The following is an 18758-nucleotide window of genomic DNA, read 5'->3' as shown; positions in this document are numbered from 1 at the left end:
ATGGCGATCAGCTAAACCCTGAGGGCAAGATTCATCAGCCAGATACTACAGAAAATTCTTTCCTGGGTAATTCAGATCCCACCCCATCTAATATCCCATCACAGGCCATTGGGCCTATTTACCATGAATATTTAATTACCAAAACCATGTTATCCCATCATACCATCTCCTCCATAAACTTATCGAGTTTAATCTTAAAGCCAGATAGATCTTTTGCCCCCACTGCTTCCCTTGGAAGGCTATTCCAAAACTTCACTCCTCTGATGGTTAGAAACCTTCGTCTAATTTCTAGTCTAAATTTCCTGGTGGCCAGTTTATATCCATTTGTTCTTGTGTCCACATTGGTACTGAGCTTAAATAATTCCTCTCCCTCTCCGGTATTTATCCCTCTGATATATTTATAGAGAGCAATCATATCTTCCCTCAACCTTCTTTTAGTTAGGCTAAACAAGCCAAGCTCCTTGAGTCTCCTTTCATAAGACAAGTTTTCCATTCCTCGGATCATGCTAGTAGCCCTTCTCTGTACCTGTTCCAGTTTGAATTCATCCTTCTTAAACATGGGAGACCAGAACTGCACACAGTATTCCAGGTGAGGTCTCACCAGTGCCTTGTATAATGGTACTAAAACCTCATTATCCCTACTGGAAATACCTCACCTGATGCATCCCAAGACCGCATTAGCTTTTTTCACGGCCATATCACATTGGCAGCTCATAGTCATCCTATGATCAACCAATACCCCAAGGTCCTTTTCCTCCTCCGTTACTTCTAATTGATGCGTCCCTAGCTTATAACTAAAATTCTTGTTATTAATCCCTAAATGCGTGACCTTACACTTCTCACTATTAAATTTCATCCTATTACTATTACTCCAGTTTGCAAGGTCATCCAGATCCTCCTGTATGATATCCCTGTCCTTCTCTAAATTGGCAATACCTCCCAGCTTTGTATCATCCGCAAACTTTATTAGCACAGTCCCACTTTTTGTGCCAAGGTCAGTAATAAAAAGATTAAATAAGATTGGTCCCAAAACCAATCCTTGAGGAACTCCACTGGTAACCTCCCTCCAGCCTGACAGTTCACCTTTCAGTAGGACCCGTTGTAGTCTCCCTTTTAACCAATTCCTTATCCACCTTTCAATTTTCCTATTGATCCGCATCGTATCCAATTTAACTAATAATTCCCCATGTGGCACGGTATCAAATGCCTTACTAAAATCTAGGTAAATTAGATCCACTGTGTTTCCTTTGTCTAAAAAATCTGTTACTTTCTCAAAGAAGGAGATCAGGTTGGTTTGACACGATCTACTTTTTGTAAAACCATGTTGTATTTTGTCCCATTTACCATTGACTTCAATGTCCTTAACTACCTTCTCCTTCAAATTTTTTTCCAAGACCTTGCATACTACAGCTGTCAGACTAACAGGCCTATAATTACCCGGATCACTTTCTTTCCCTTTCTTAAAAATAGGAACTATGTTAGCAATTCTCCAATCATACGGTACAACCCCTAAGTTTACAGATTCATTAAAAATTCTTGCTAATGGGCTTGCAATTTTGGGTGCCAATTCCTTTAATATTCTTGGATGAAGATTATCTGGGCCCCCCGATTTAGTCCCATTAAGCTGTTTGATTTTCGCTTCTACCTCAAATATGGTAATGTCTACCTCCATATCCTCATTCCCATTTGTCATGCTACCATTATCCCTAAGATCCTCTTTAGTCTTATTAAAGACTGAGCCAAAGTATTTGTTTAGATATTGGGCCATGCCTAGATTATCCTTGACCTCCACTCCATCCTCAGTGTTTAGCGGTCCCACTTCTTCTTTGTTTTCTTCTTATTTATATGATTATAGAACCTTTTACTATTGGTTTTAATTCCCTTTGCAAGGTTCAACTCTACTTGACTTTTAGCCTGTCTCACTTATCCCTACATGTTCTGACCTCAATAAGGTAGCTTTCCTTGCTGATCCCTCCCTTCTTCCACTCCTTGTATGCTTTCTGCTTTTTCTTAATCACCTCTCTGATTATCATAAAATAATATGAAATGTACAGTAGGAACAATCCTGCATAGACAGGGAGATAGACTGGATGATCATCTTTCACTTGTATGATTCAGTTCCATTGACTCCCACTAACAGAAGTTTGGCCAGAGTAACAAGGTCCACAATCAGGATGTCTAATTGAGTAAAGGTTTCAGAGTGGTAGCTCTGTTAATCTGTATCAGCAAAAAAACCCAAAACAAACAAGGAGTACTTGTGGTACCTTAGAGATTAACAAATTTATTTGGGCATAAGCCTTTGTGGGCTAAAACCCACTTCATCGGATGCATGCAATGGAAAATACAGTAAAAAGTTTTTTTTTCCCTCCTGCTGATAATAGCCCACCTTAATTTATTGGTCTCATTACAGTTGGTATGGCAACACCCATTTTTTCATGGTCTCTGTGTATATATATATCTTCCTACTGTATTTTCCACTACATGCATCTGATGAAGTGGGTTTTAGCCCATGAAAACTTGTGCCCAAATAAATTTGTTCGTCTCTAAAGTGCCACAAGTACTCCTCGTTTTTTTTCAATTGAGTAAAGATTGCTGGATTTTGCCTGTAGTAACCTATCTTCTGGGTCAGATATAGATTCTCATGGTAACATTTTTTTTAAATGCATATCCAATATTTTGTCATGGCTTGCTGTGGTAGTTTCTTCTTCTCTCTTGTTTTAGTAATGCCTACTGGCTGAATTCTAGCATGCTAGATGAAGAATTCAACTATAACCTTCAGCAGGCCTAGGAGGCATGAGCCAGGCCTTAATGGAGTATGAGTAGGGCCCTACCAAAATCATGGTACATTTTGGTCAAGTTCATGGTCATAGGATTTTAAAAATCGTAAATTTCATGATTTCAGATATTTAAATCTGAAATTTCATAGTATTGTAATTGTAGGGGTCCTGACCCAAAAAGGAGTTGGGGGGGTTGCAAGGTTATTGTGGGGGGGGGGGGAAGTTGTGGAACTGCTACCCCTACTTCTGCACTGCTGCTGGCAGCAGCACTGCCTTCAGAGCTAAGCAGTTGGAGAGTGGTGGCTACTGGCCAGGAGCCCAGTCCTAAAGGCAAAGCCAACACCAGCAGCATTGCAGAAGTAACGATAGCATGGTATGGTATTGCCACCCTTACTTCTGCGCTGCTGCCTTCAGAACTGAGCCCTTGGCCAGCAGCCACCACTGTCCAGCTGCACAGCTCTAAAGGCAGCAGGCACAGAAATAACAATGGTGTGGTATGGTATTGCTAACCTTTCTTCTGCACTGCTGCTGGCAGGGTACTGCCTTCAGAGCTGGGCACCCGGCCAACAGCCACCACTCTCTGGCTGCTCAGCTCTGAAGTCAACACAGAAGTAAGGGTGGCAATACCATGACCCCCCCTAAAATAACCTTGTGACCCCTCTGCAACTCCTTTTGGGTCAGGACCCCCAATCTGAGAAACCTTGGCTTCCCCCGTGAAATCTCTATAGTATAGGGTAAAAGCACACAAAAGACCAGATTTCACGGTCTATGATGTGTTTTTCATGGCTGTGAATTTGGTAGGGCCCTAAGTATTAGCTCTAACTGAAAGATCAAAACACTATGATCTAATGAGACCACGCTGAAGTGGCATAAAAAGTATTTATAATACATTTAAATGAATTATTACTATTTCTGTAAGGTACAAACACAGCTACATATTTTCTACTGACAGTGCAGACAGACATTTGACTTCTGCCTGGAAAAATAAATAAATAAATAAATAAAAAAGGACTGTCTAGGTCTTTTGAAATTCATTCATAATTCATCAGTCACTTTACAGCCAAGACAGACCATTTTATTTCTTACAGAAGACAAAAGTGAAATTAAAAATACACAAAAGTCCATAATTAATTCTTTTTTTCTAGGGCTTTCAAGCAAGTAAAAAATTAATCGCGATTAATTGCACAATTTAAAAAATTAATCACGATTAATCACATGATTAATCATGTTGTTAAACAATAATAGAATACCATTTATTTAAATATTTAGGATATTTTCTACATTTTCAAATATATTGATTTTAATCACAACACAGAATACAAAGTGTAAAGTGCTCACTTTATATTTATTTTTATTACAAACATTTGCAATGTAAAAAACAAAAGAAATACTATTTTTCAATTCACCTAATACAAGTACCATAGTGCAATATCTTTATCATGAAAGTTGAAGTTACAAATGTAGAATTATGTACAAAAAATAACTGCATTCAAAAATAAAACTATGTAGAACTTCAGAGCCTACAAGTCCACGCAGCCCTACTTCTTGTTCAGCCAATCTCTCAGACAAACAAGTCTGGTTACAATTTGCAGGAGATAATGCTGCCCGCTTCTTGTTTACAATGTCACCTGAAAGTGAGAACAGGTGTTCACATGGCACTGTTGTAGCTGGTGTCGCAAGATATTTAGGTGTCAGATGTGCTGAAGATTCATGTCCCTTCATGCTTCAACCACCATTCCAGAGGACAAGTGTCCATGCTGATGACGGATTCTGCTCGATAACAATCCAAAGCAGAGTGAACCGACACATGTTCATTTTCATCATCTGAGTCAGATGCCACTAGCAGAAGGTTGATTTTCTTTTTTGGTGGTTCTGTAATTTCCGCATCGGAGTGCTGCTCTTTTAAGACTTCTGGAAGCATGCTCCACCCCTCAGCCCTATCAGATTTTGGACGGCACTTCAGATGCTTAAACCTTGGGTCCAGTGCTGTAGCTATTTTTAGAAATCTCACATTGGTACCTTCTTTGCATTTGGTCAAATCTGCTGTGAAAGTGTTCTTAAAACAAACATGTACTGGGTCATCATCCAAGACAGCTATAAAATGAAATGCGGATAAAACAGAACAGGAGACATACAATTCTCCGCCAAAGAGTTCAGTCATAAATTTAATTAATACTATTTTTTTAAACGAGGATCATCAGTATGGAAGCATGTTCTCTGGAATAGTGGCCGAAGCAGGAAGGGGCATATGAATCTTTGGCATATCTGGCACGTATATACCTTGCAACGCCAGCTACAAAAGTACCATGTGAATGCCTGTTCTCACTTTCCGGTGACATTGTAAATGAGAAGATGGCTGCATTATCTCCTGTAAAATGTAAACAAACTTGTTTCTCTTAGTGATTGGCTGAACAAGAAGTAGGACGGAGTGGACTTGTAGGCTCTAAAGTTTTATATTGTTTTGTTTTTGAGTGCAGTTATGTAATAAAAAAATCTAAATTTGTAAGTTACTCTTTCACAATAAAGAGATTGCAGTGCAGTACTGGTATCAGATGAACTGAAAAATACTATTTCTTTTATCATTTTTACAGTGCAAATATTTGTAATAAAAAATAATATAAAGTTAGCACTGTACACTTCATATTCTGTGTTGTAATAGAAATCAATATATTTGAAAATGCAGAAAAACATCCAAAAACATTTAATACATTTTACTTGGTAGTCTATTGTTTAACAGTGCGATTAATCGTGATTAATATTTTAATCACAATTAATTTTTTAGTTAATCGCATGAGTTAACTGCGATTAAGCAACAGCCCCATTTTTTTCCAAAACAGTCCAATTTCAGTTTTGCTGAAGTCTAATTTGCTTCAACATTCATTGAAAGTTGTAAATAGACTTGCAGTTTCTACATAGTGGTATCTTTGAAAATTTACCCACTTGTCCCTTTCTGCCATTAGAGTTTTCCTTTTATGGCAAGACAAATTGGTCCACTGAACAGATAGCACTACAAAAACAAAATAATAAAAAAGTGTCATCATTTGAGTCCAGTAAGGAACAAATGTCTTAACTGATTGTACAAACTGAACATTGAGTCACTTCTTTGAAAAATTAGGGCCTATTTCTGCTCCCACTGAGGCTGTTGGCAAAACTCCCATTGATTTCAATGGGATCAGGACTGAGCCTTTACCCAATAAATCACTTTCAGCTATTCTGGCACTCAGATACTATGGTGAAAAAGACTTGTATAAGTTCCCATGTAGATAGACAATGTTTTCCTTTGGAAAGACAAAATAGTATCAATTTTTGGCAAAACATTCTTCAAGGTCTTGGTTATGTCACCTGTGTAACAGTATCCTCTGGTCTCCATAGATACTGATCCCTGTAATCAGATGGGAAATAATCATTTATAAACCTGTCGTGTGCCTGGGTCCAATAAATAAAGTTCAGTCTCTTACCTGCACTTCATGCCTTCATTACACCAACTCACCTATTCCTGCAATCACTTAAGCATATGAGAATTACTCACATGAATATTTGCATTGTCTTTAATTATGTAAATCAAGAGAAACACCATTGAAACCAATGGAGTCATATCAGTTTAAGAGAGATCATGCGCGACTGTTAAAATGTGAGATTGCTGATACACTAGGGAAAATAAAACCATATTTTAATATATTGATGTTTTTGAGTTGAACTTCTAAAGGTCAGAATCATAAATAAGGCTCTTGGGATTGAAGATGTTTTCAATGATAAAAATGCATTGGAAAAATAAATGATGAGCCAGCCAAACACCCTTATAGAAACATCTGAATTTAGGACCAGCTATCTTCTCTTGCTTTGGTCTGGCAGGTACAGAGAAGGATGCGGAGGAAGCATGACCAGCCCCTGGGGAAAGAGCCATCCAAATTTTTATAAATTGGCAACTTCTTACTGACACATGGAATGGCTTTGATGCCTTCACAAGGGAGCAATATCCTCCCAGAGGGAAGGCCACTGCAGTGTTGGTCTTTGTAGGACAAGCTGATGGGAGGTAATGAGGAATCCCAGAGGATCCCTCCTTGAAATAAAAGAAAAGTAAATGGAATTTTTATAAATGAATGAAGAAGGGAATACATGAAGTCTCATAGAAACTAATATGCTGCTAAATTCATGACTGTATAAGCCATTAGTGAACTGTGCACTGTACTTATAAATGAGCAAGTGCACTGTAATTCCTTGTCTTTCCTACTGAAACTAAACAGGTTGCAAAGAGTCATGTCCTTTTTATTAGCAAAACAAGTACAGCAAAACCAGCTTTAAACAACAACCCAAGGGACTGGCAAATGTCAGTTGGCTAGCAGAGATGATATTTAACTGAAAATCAAACAAAGCTGTACTAAAAACCTTAGGGATTCTTTCAAATGGATTATTACAACAAGGGCTTGTCTACTAAAGGTAGTCTTTAGTGGTGGTTTGATTGCAATATGGTATTTGTGTACTTTACATTTATGGTAATATGCAGGCAGCTTTGTAATAGTAATTGCAAATATTCATTGCCCTTTCTCCTCTCCCACCTTTTAAGAACAGAACTCTCCTAAGCATTAAGAGGCAGTTTAGACAGTGTATCAAGGGAAGAATAAAATCACTGCATCATAACATTTCTTTTATTGTAATCTGAAAATTCAGGTTTTATTTGGTGATCTACAAATACACCACACTTATCTGCCACTATTTGATTTTTCTAATGTTTTGCCTATACCAATTATTATTCTTATTAGTATAACGTTATTTGGCATTTAATAAACAGCACAGCACATTTACCCATAGAATATTTTTACTGGATAAATATTAACTAATTAACCCTCTCAAACACCCTCTGAGATAAGTACCAGTACCCCAACTTTAGAGAAGAACAATGTATGGCAGAAAAGAATAGTGACTTGTCCAGGGTCACTGAAAGCATCCTTGTCAGACCCAGAATCAGAAATGATGTGGCCCTAGCTCTCTGTCCTGTGCTTAGACCATTAGACCATGCCACTCACTAATGAAAACCTCTAAAAAGTCATTTAAAATTCAAAGCATATGATGTATTATAATAGCTGTCTGTAGCTGTTTCTGAAGGAGATTTGGAGGGACAGTTGTACGGAGGGAAAAAGAGACTTAATGGTAGAAAACCAAAGCAATAAATTATCCTCAATGTTATCATACATTTATATATACATATATATCATTCATGTATATAATGCCTTTCAGTGTGAATGATGCTAAAGCCTTTCACAAGGCAAAGGGCAAAGAAAAGTAAAAACATGCAGGGTCATGCAGGGAAAAACTTGCAGGGTCACCGCATGTGTGGGAAAAGTATTTACACAGGATATTCCCTCTCTTTATAACTGCCTTTAACCCCTTTTTGCAAAAAGTCCTTCCTTGAATCTGGCTATTGTGACAGGGTCAGGCCAGATGGCTACAGAAGAGTGATAGAAGGCAGATATATTAGCCCCAGGTTAAGCAGGTCCCTTTTCCCTGGGTAAGTTAACAGAGGCAGTTCCAGAACAATCAGGAACTTTCTGGAACCAATTAAGGCAGACAGGCTAATTAGGACACCTGGAGCCAATTAAGAAGCTGCTAGACTCAATTAAGACAGGCAGGCTAATCAGGGCACCTGGATTAAAAAGGACCTCACTTCAGTCAGTGGGGGGCGTTCAAGGAGCTGAGATTGAGAGGGCGTGCTGCCGGAGGACTGAGGAGTACAAATGCTATATGGCATCAGGAGGAAGGTCCTGTGGTAAGGATAAAGGTATTGGGAGGAGGCCATGGGCAAGTAGCTCAGGGAGTTGTAGCTGTCACACAGCTGTTACAAGAAACAGTAGACAGCTGTGATCCACAGGGCCCTGGGATGGAACCCGGAGTAGAGGGCAGGCCCGGGTTATCCCTCCCCCGTATTGGATATAAGAGGAGTTGACCTGGACTGTGGGTTTCACCAGAGGGGAAGGCCCCTGGCCTGTCCCCTGACCCACTTGGTGGATCAGCAGAGACAGTGGGGTGTGTTCTCTTTCCTTTTCCCTATGCTGGCCAATTACGAGGTTAGTTGAGTGAACGGCACGTTTGAGCCACTAGCAAAAGTGGCCAAACTGAGGGCTGCCATGAATCTCTAAGGCAAGCAAATCCGCGAATGAGCGCAGGACCCACCATGGCAGAGGAGGAACTTTCTCACACCATGGTTCTGTGCAAGATTTCCTTAGTATTATTCTATTCTGCTTAGACCCTAACAATCTTGAAGGAGCTGGTGAGGAGGGATTCGGGATCGAGATTGTAGCCCTGGGTTCACACAGTCATACCTGCATGAAGTTTTACTGACTTGGTTTTCCTTCCAATTGTTCTCTATACTTATCTGTATAGATTTCTATGCACGTATAAATCATTTTCCCTACTTTTAAAATACTCTGGGGATGAATCTGGTAGCTCTAATAAATCACTGAATCACTCCATGCCATTTCAAAACATGAGGTGAAGAATACTGTATTCACATTAAGTCTAAAGCTTACTGCAAAGAGTTACAAAGGGATCTCACCAGACTGGGTGACTGGGCAACAAAATGGCGATGAAATTCAATATCCATAAATACTAAGTAATGCACATTGGAAAACATAATCCCAACTATACATTGGGGCAGCGTGACCCCAGCATTCCAGGGCTGGGGTCACGCTGCCTGATGCTCCAGCACTGGGGGTGCTCACGCAGGCTGAGGTGGGGGGGCAGTGTCTGCAGTGGGGGGTTCGGGGGCTCAGGCGGGGGCGGGGCAGTGCTGGGAGCTAACCTCCCCAAATGGGAAGATCACAAGTCGCCCATGCCTGCAGGACCCCACTCGATATGCTTTTCCAGCTCAATTGTGAGCCAATGATAACTATTCTCTGAGTATGATTCACAGGAGACAGTATCAAATGCTTTACTAAAGTCAAGGAATATGACACCTACTGCTTCTCCCCATACACACATTTTGTTACCCCATCCAAGAAGGATATTAGGTTGGTTTGATATGATTTGTTCTTGACAAATCCATGTTGAGTGTTAATTAAATTATTTTTGCCTAGGTGCTTACAAATTGATTGTTTGATTATTTGCTCCATTATCTTTCCGAGTACCAAAGTTAAGATGAGTGGTCTATAATTTCCTGGGTTGTCCTTATTCCACTTTTTATAGATGGGTACTATTTTTACCCTTTTCCCAGTCCTCAGGTATCTCCCCCATCCTCCAAGAGTTCTCATAGAATCCCACAGATAATCGCTAATGACTCTGAAATCTCTTCAGCCAGTTCCTTAAATATTCTAGGGTGTATTTCATCAGGACCTGCCAACTTGAAGACATGTAACTTGTCCAAGTAATTCTTAACTTGTTCTTTTCCCATTTTAGCCTCAGATCCTACCCCATTTATGCTGATGTGCTCTATATGAGTTATCACATCACTGTAAACATTTTTGGTGAAAAATGAAACCAAAAAGGGCATTTAACACTTCAGCCATTGCTTCATTTTCTGTTGCTTTCTTTCCCTCTTTCTTTAGTAATGGGCTTACCCCATCCCCGGTCTTCCTCTCACTTCCCATGTATTTGTAAAATGCTTTCTTGTTACCCTTTATAGCCCTAGCTAGTTTAATCTCATTTTGTGCTTTGGCCTTTCTAATTTTGTCCCTACCTGCTTCTATTATTTATATATTCATCCTCTGTAATCTGATCTAGTTTCCACTTGTATGCATCTTTTTTTTGTTTCAGGTCACTGAAGATCTCTTGCTAAACCAGTGTGGCCGCTTGCCCATACTTTCTATCTTTCCTATGCATTGGGAGAGTTTGCTCTTGTGTTCCCAATAATGTCTCTTTAAAAAACTGCCAACTCTTCTAAACAGTTTTTTCTCTTAGACTTGCTTCCCATGGGATCTTACCTACCAATTCTCTGAGTTTGCTAAAGTCTGCCTTCTTAAAGTCTTTATTTGGCTGTTTGCCCTCCTACCATTCCTTATAATCATGAACTCTGTCATTTCACAATCACTTTCATCCCAGCTGCCTTCCACCTTCAGATGGCCAGCTAGTTCCTCCCCGTTTGTCAGATCAACTCAATAATAGCCTCTCCCCTAGTCACTTCCTTTACCTTCTGAAAGAAAAAGTTGTCTCCAATGCATTCCAAGAACTTGTGGGATAATCTGTACCCTGCTGTATTATTTTCCCAACAGATGTCTGGGTAGTAGAAGTTCCCCATCACCACCCAGTCTTGTGTTTTGGATGATTTTGTTAGTTGTTTAAAAAAAAAAAAAACACACACCTCATCCACCTCTTCTTCCTGGTTAGGTGGTCTATAGTAGAGGCCTACCATGAAATCACCTTGTTCTTTTAACCCTTTTATCCTTACCCAGAGTCTTTCAACAGCTCTGCCTCCCACTTCTATCTCAGCCTCAGTGCAAGTATATACCTTTGATACACAAGGCCACCCAGACCTCTTCCCTCAGCATGTTCTTCCAGAAAAAACTGTACCTATATGAATATTCCAGTCATGGATTATCCCACCAAGTTTCTGTGATGCCACCACTATTGTATTTGTGATTATTCATTAGTATTTCTAGTTTTTCCTGTTTATTTTCCAAATTTCTTGTATGAGTGTGTAGACATCTGAGTTGTTTATTAGATTTCCCTTCTATATTCCCTCTTGTCTTTCCTTTGACTATGCTGCGATTTCCCATGTTCCCCTCAGATTCCAATCCTTCACCCAGGTCTTAAAGTTTTGGACTTACCAGTGGCTTTTGTCTCCTGTCCGCATCAAACGTAGTTTAAAGCCTCCCTCACGAAGTGATGTGGCTATGTGAGAATCATCAGAGCATGATGGGTAGAAGCTGTAGGGAGACCATTGGTGGTAAGGAGAAGAGGGATATGTGCTAGAGTAGACAGCAGACGTTACTTTGCACAGGGCCTCATATCCAATATAGTACAGTATATCCTATTATAATTTTTCTTGTAAATCTGCAACATTTGCTGCTGGAGCCATAGAGGTGTTTCAGAATTCCACCAGGAACACACAGTACCATAGAAATTTAAACGTACATATTAGACTATCCAAAATATTTAATACTGGAATAGGAATTACGAAGAATTCTTGTTTTCTCATTTTCTAAAGCCTGCTTCTCCTAAACTGCTTTTCATAATGTGAAGCACACCATCAAGGCAATTGTTCCAAGATACAATTTAATTGTGTCTAGAAATCTGTTGATGGTTGCCATGGTGTTTAGTTTATGCAGAGACATTATCCTTCCTTGATAACTCACAATAGGTCTTTTCCCTAGATATCACACAAATTTGACATGCATTTATAACTCAGTATTGTAATATTCAAATAGGCTACCACCCTATTCAGTATCTAAACTATTTTTGGTAAACAAATGATATTAAGAGGCATGCAATTGTGTCAAATATGCAAGTTTCCTTAATACGAATACCAGCCCTAAAAGACTAGCAATATATTGAAAGGTTTGTTCTTTTAAAGAGCAGTGGAAGAATTTTTTTGTAAGTTTTATCATGAGCAAAAAAGGTGTAATTCTTCAAGGTATTTTAAGTCAATAGGTGCCACACGAGAGCAATACGAGAAGAGCAGAGCAAAATTTTTCACCAAAATTCTTTCCTGGCAAAAAAAATTAAGATTCAGCACACCAAACACGTAATAAATTCATGTTAGTTTTGCCAAATTCTTCATGTTGGGCCCCACCTTTCTCTCCCCCCCCCTCAAAAATCAAAACATTTTGTTTTGTCATTTTCAAAATGAAACATTTTGATTTTCGGGTTTTGTTTCAAAATTTCTTTCAAGTAACTTTTTTTTAATTAAATGTAAAAACCAAATCAAACTCTAAGTAATATTTTTGTTCCAGGTCAAATTAAACATTTTGTTTGACCCAAAATATTTTTTTTCAATTTTTATGGGTTGTCAAAAAAATATTCAAAATTAATTTTCGGTTCAACCCCAAACGATTTTTTTCCTGGGAAGGCCAATGAACCAACTAATCCATTATTTAACCAGCTATACTCCTAGGTCTGCCAGAACAATTGCCATAGATTTGTGGGAAAGGGACAACTATGGGTAAAGGATTTGGTACCACAGAGCCATTGTGTCTATCCTTCTACCTCCTTTGGGTACTTTCCACCAGCGAGTTTGTACAGTGCCTAGCACGACATGGTTCTGTTCCTGGTTGTGTCCTGTAAGTACTAATGTAATAAAAATACCATGGGATAGATTCGTCTTGATAATCAGATGGCGTTAGTGGTGCATTAATCAAAACTCAGATATTTAGAGCTTGCTAAATTCTACTTAGCACCTCCTCAACTCCTTGGATTTTCAGGTGTTCAATCACACTGATGGCGACATTTATTGAGTATTGTGCTGCTCCACATTTTTTTTTTTTTTTTTTTTTTTTAAATACCAGTGCTTTTATATTTGGTTTCTTGATTATACAGCTCTCCAATAATATGATCAGTAAGGTATTTCCCATTTTGTACTGGATTGTAGAACAGCACACTTCATTGACATCCTTAGCAATAAATGCACTTTACTGAGTAAGTAGGGCACATTACAAACTACTTTTCCAAGTATGAACAAATTTAGCTTCAGTAGGTAACTCTGAAAAGCTCTGGATGACAATATTTACTCTATAGCTCAGCTTCTAATATGTGATACCCCAGTGTGTCGTTGTCATCCTTTTACTTTTGTTTTTTATTATTCCATGTAATCCTGGCCGTAGACCAAGCTCCCTTCCAAATAGCTTATAGATTGGCTATTCATTTTAATGCCTTTGTGATTACTGGACCTGCTACTTTGCTTTGAATCTTTGTTGCTATGACAATAAAATACTCAATGAACAGTAAGAATATATGTGTTTGTAAGACTTGGCACAAAGAAAAATCCTGTATTTAAAAAGTATATGCTGTCTTTGTAATATAATGCTTTCTACAGTAAGTAATCCAGCACAGTAAAAAGTGCATTAAAATTGAAGAGCCACAGAGAGTGAATACACCCAATTCCATCTTTGGTAAAGTGTGTGAACCAAATTCATCCATTGACACTATCCCTTCACAACCAGCAATGAATTTGGTCTGTCCCATGACATCAATACATTTTGTATAGTCATGGTCTTATGTATTTCTCTCTGAACACTACATGCTTCCATCAGAAACACGAATCCAGCCTATAATCCTGACATCTATACTATACTAAATGACTACGAAGAATCTGTACAATGACAGAATACTTCATTAAAGAGCATCTCTTGACAACATGTAATTCCAAACCACCCTAGACTTTCTGAAAAGAGAGAAGTAACAATCTACGAAGCATTCTATTTTACTCAGGCACAAATTGTTCAATCTTTCACTATTGGTCCTCCACCACACCTCCAGTGCTGCTGTCTTCCATTAATGTCAATGGAATGGCAGGGGACATACCTACTAGCACACAAAACAGGAAAGCAAGTGTTCATGGATCATTCAGAAACAATTGAGTGGTTAAACTAATGAAATTTTATTTAATTCTTGGTTATGTTTGCAATTTTTGTACACACATTTATAAATTATAGAGCTGAAAAATAGCTGTATTTTTTCCCAATAAGAGGACAAAGGATTTCTCAACACAAAAGACCATTTTGACAATAAAATCAATGAATTATGCCTGGATACAAGTTCACTATTTCCACTGAAGTAAAATAGGAATTACAGGAGTGTACCAAAGGACAGAGTTTGGCACTGAGGTCCACAGTGCATTATTTTAGACCCAGCTACTTGCATTGTCACTTTATCTTTCATTGTTCTCTCACCCATAATATGGTTTCTGTCTCTTAAAGACAGTTCTGGAGGTGCAAGCCTCTGCTCTAAGTTTGAACTGATTACTGCATTTAATGCTGAGACTTGACCTGTTATGTACAAAAATAGACCATATCCTTCCCCGTGTTACAACACTTTGAATACTGAATTAATTTTCTGACAGTTTACAAGTTACTCTGTTGACTAGGTTATGAATTAAATTTTTATTTAAAATAGATCCTTCAACAAAATTTAGCACATTGTGCCAGGCATATTATTTGCCCGATACAGTGGTCATTGTGAAAGAGGACATCTTAACTGTCGTCAGCCTCTGGCCATGGTCCTACAGAGAATGGGAAATGGTGGCTATTTTGACAGAAGGAAAGTCTTCATAGATCTCGCTGAAGGAGAAAGTTTTTGTTGCCAGTCTCTGTTCACAAATAACCTTTCAGTTATAGCATGACAGCATAAAATGATCATTAATACTAATTATTTCTTGTCATAAACTATTCATTGTATCAGATCTACACAAAAGGGAGAGATGGAAGGAAGGAGAAGCTAGGGTTGAGTGTGTGCGTGTGTGGGAGAGGGAGGGATGTGAAAGGCCAGAAAGTGGGGGCAGGAAGAAGGGCAAATCTGGGGGAATGCAGAAGGGAGGGCAAAACCGGGTATGTGTGCAGTAAATTGGTGAATGAGGGAGGGGGCATTTGAGTTGTGTGTGTGCAGGATAGCAGGGAAACTAGGGTATATGCTATGCTTCTTTGTCCTGTTCTGGCAGTGTAAAGAAACTGTAAACCAAGCTTAACTAACTACTGTGATCTGGCTGCTTTGTGCTGCTCTAGCATGGTATAAACCAGCCAGAACATACTGGGCAATCTAACCGTACAAATTAAAATGAAGACTTTTTTAAAATGAATGTTCCTATTTCATATTTTCAGATCATTAGAAATATCAAATACTAACATTCATTTTGAGCTTACTGTTTAGTTTTCATGTATGAAGTTTTTAACTATTAAAAAAACCAAAACAAAACAATAATGAAGGAAATTCCCAGACTATATTAAGAAGTTAAGGTGGATAGTATAAATGAGATAAACCACTTCACTATGTTATTGTTTTAATTACCCCAAAATTACACATAACAAACTCAGGAAATTCAAAGTTAAGGATAAACTTAAAAGAAAATCTAAATATATTAAGATACGGAAATGCACCTTAGGGCACCAACACAACCTTAATTCTGCTATTTTGCTCTAAAGTACTCCCAACTTTAATTCCATTTTAATGTAGTGTTTGTCTGGGAATAATATTTGCCTCAGCAATTTTTGCTTATTGTATGTTACTATCCTTTAAATTACAATAGTTTGTTTTTGTCTTAAATTCCCCATTTACTCTAAATTTCCCAAGTTATCACTTGGTCCCCCTGATTTTTAAGTGTCTTCCCAAAGTGAACAATTAGTCCTTGCACTACATTAATATTATAGTATTTCACTTAGCTCACTTCCAAATCTTCTGCTCTCTGAAGTGACTAAAAGCTCATTCTTCAGCCTTTCATTTATTGTGCGTATTTCTAAAACCTATAGTTGAAATTCTGGTTCCCCTATATTGGAGAGACATACCCCTGTGCAAAAATATCCTTTATGAAAAGGTTACCAAAATGGAACACTGTTCTTGATGGTATTCTATCAATGCCTTGAAGAGTGCCAGTTTTACTTATTTTGCTTTGTATTCTACGCTTTTGGAATATTTCAGTATCCTGATTCACCCCTTTTACTGAAACCACATGCTGGGCTGGTGGGTTGGGTTACAAACTCTTTCTACAATAACCCCTCCATATCTTTCTGGGGAGTAGTACTCTGCTCAGCTCTTGCATGGTTTCTCATGCATATTGGTTTTAGTGCCTTCCTCCCTACACTTATATGGCCTAACTAGAGTTGTGCTGCTTCCAGCTGAATTGAATTTGGTCCATTCACTTACACTGATCTACGTTTAAAATGTACTTTCATTTCTGGACCAAGACTCCTAAGAAGACAAAATTTCTTCATTATTTCATGGAATTTATATTAACAGATTTTGCGATTTTATATTTGATAGTCTTACCAAAAACATATATACCTACCTCTCACACTCCAGTAAAATTCCCAAACCAGACCTTGGTTGCTAACATTCACATAACCCTATGTGATGGAACGAAGGGATCCTATTCAGCTTCTGGCTGGCAGGCAATGCTAAAAGTGCTGGGCGGGACGGGTAGGGCAGGGGGTGGAAGGTAACAAGGAGTTGCACAGGACCCAAAAAAGCAAGCTTTGGGTTGCTGCGGGGGATACTTTAAGCATTGTTTAACAAAAGTTCCTGTTCCCAGACTATGATAGATCCTTAACTTTTTTCAGACCACTTAAGCACTGTTGGAAAGGAGCTAAAACGGTTATCCAAACAAAAATGTTGGTAAGAGGGAAGAGTGGGTCTGCAGCAGCTCTGCACAGGAATTCTGATAATCCGCATTGGTAGAAGGTTTCCTCCGTGGCTGTGAAACCAGCAGCCATGAAGGGAAAGAGGTTGAAACTACGGGAAGATTTGGGTACAGTCTCAGCCTGCATGACAGCTGAAGCAAGCCTTTTATTCTGTTACTTCAGGGACTATGGATGAAACAAGCCCTCTGTCTTTTATGTCTGAACCTTGAAGTGGCATCTCTGTTTTGCAATAACTTCAGTTCCAATCACCCACACTTCAAACACCTATGAATCTAACCAGACATGCAGAGTCCATTGATAGACCTACCTCTGCTCCAAACAGCCTGTCACACCACTTTAAAGCTAGAAAAAAATAACATTTATAACAGACCCTTAGTTTCCTGGTTTGATGATCCAGTTTTCTCTTTAGCAAGCTCTTTTATCTCCATACCATGACTCCACACTTTGATCAAAAGTTTTTAATGCAAAATCCCATTAAAACCTAAGCAAAAATACCCACAGCATTTCTGTCACCTGTTATGGCATCAGGTATGCAGCGAGCCACTAGTCCACATTAATTTGACTGTTGAAAGAACAGTCTACTGAACTTGCTGTAAGGACAAAATTGACATCACAAATGGAAAATCAGAGCTTTGTCTTGCACATTTAAAATACATGCTGGGTAGAATATAGTCTGCATAAACATTGTGAACTAAAACCTCACCTGTTTTTTATCAGCATAGCTCCATTGACTTCAATGTAGCTGTGCTAATTTACACTAGGTGAAGGATTTGACCCTATGTTTAGTTGTGAAGAGTACTGTTTGCTTATTACATGTAAAATAACTAGCGTATCAACAGCACACATCTGAAAGATGAGCCGCCTTTGAATCCAAGATCTCTGGCAAACTTGTACTGTGATTGTTAGAATGTTATAAACAATCATTTCTTACTTTTCTAAAACAAATCACCACATCTAAAAACTTAAACATACATACCCTGAATGCTAAAATGAGTTCAACTAATCGTGTTCAAATTTAATTCCATAGATTTGTTATTACCATATACTGGTAATGAACACAAACTTTTTCTTTCATTCCATGGAGAAGAAAACTTCTAGCACAAGAAATGAATTAAAGCAGAACTTAGCTTTTCGTGTTTATCCTAAAAGGGAATGTCTTGTATCCACTTATTGTCCTTTGAAAATGTAATGAATTGTACATTACTCATAAATCTTTTCTCAAAGCTGGTGTTTATTTTACTCTTAGGTCTATTTAAATACAGAGAAATAGCCTTAAAGAAAAGGCTTAAATGGTCTCACAATACCCACACCTATCCCCTTGGTCAGGTCAGTAAACCCAAGAAAGTCTGTTTTGATGCCTCAAGCTGCCACCACCACAAAAAAACTAAGACAATAAAAATGCTCCATTCTTTCATTTTTCCTTCATGAAATCTGTCTGATTAGTGCCTCAACATTGCCAGATCAACTATGTTCCATATTAGCAGATGAAAACTGAAAAAAACGTTTATTTAACACACCTCTCACTATTATTAATGAAACTGAATGAAAAATGCCAGAGTAGTAAGTATTCTGTGTAATCCAATTAGCAATATGCTGCAATGGACTGATATTTTGAAACATAATACCAAAACCTCCCCCTTAAGAGCATCCCTACAGACTTGTTTTCTGAAATGCACAATTAATTGATTAGCATGTTCTAAAGTAGAGC

The 18758-nt window shown here is 38.4% G+C and overlaps 1 protein-coding gene and 1 long non-coding RNA gene across 4 annotated transcripts in view; both read right to left on the bottom strand.

Moving 5' to 3' along the window:
- Positions 1-11599, bottom strand: part of LOC141984787 (uncharacterized) — a 74888-nt gene extending 63289 nt beyond the window's left edge. The window contains exon 1 of the long non-coding RNA XR_012638804.1: positions 11534-11599. This is a non-coding gene — a long non-coding RNA (uncharacterized LOC141984787). The remainder of the gene's footprint in view (positions 1-11533) is intronic.
- GRIK2 (glutamate ionotropic receptor kainate type subunit 2) overlaps positions 1-18758 on the bottom strand; it is a 594466-nt gene that overhangs the window by 488959 nt on the left and 86749 nt on the right. The window lies entirely within an intron of this gene.

This window comes from Natator depressus, chromosome 3, assembly GCF_965152275.1.
Source record: "Natator depressus isolate rNatDep1 chromosome 3, rNatDep2.hap1, whole genome shotgun sequence".
NCBI lineage: Eukaryota > Metazoa > Chordata > Testudines > Cheloniidae > Natator > Natator depressus.
The sequence above is the reverse complement of the archived record's forward strand: the minus strand, read 5'-3'. Positions and strand labels throughout refer to the sequence as shown.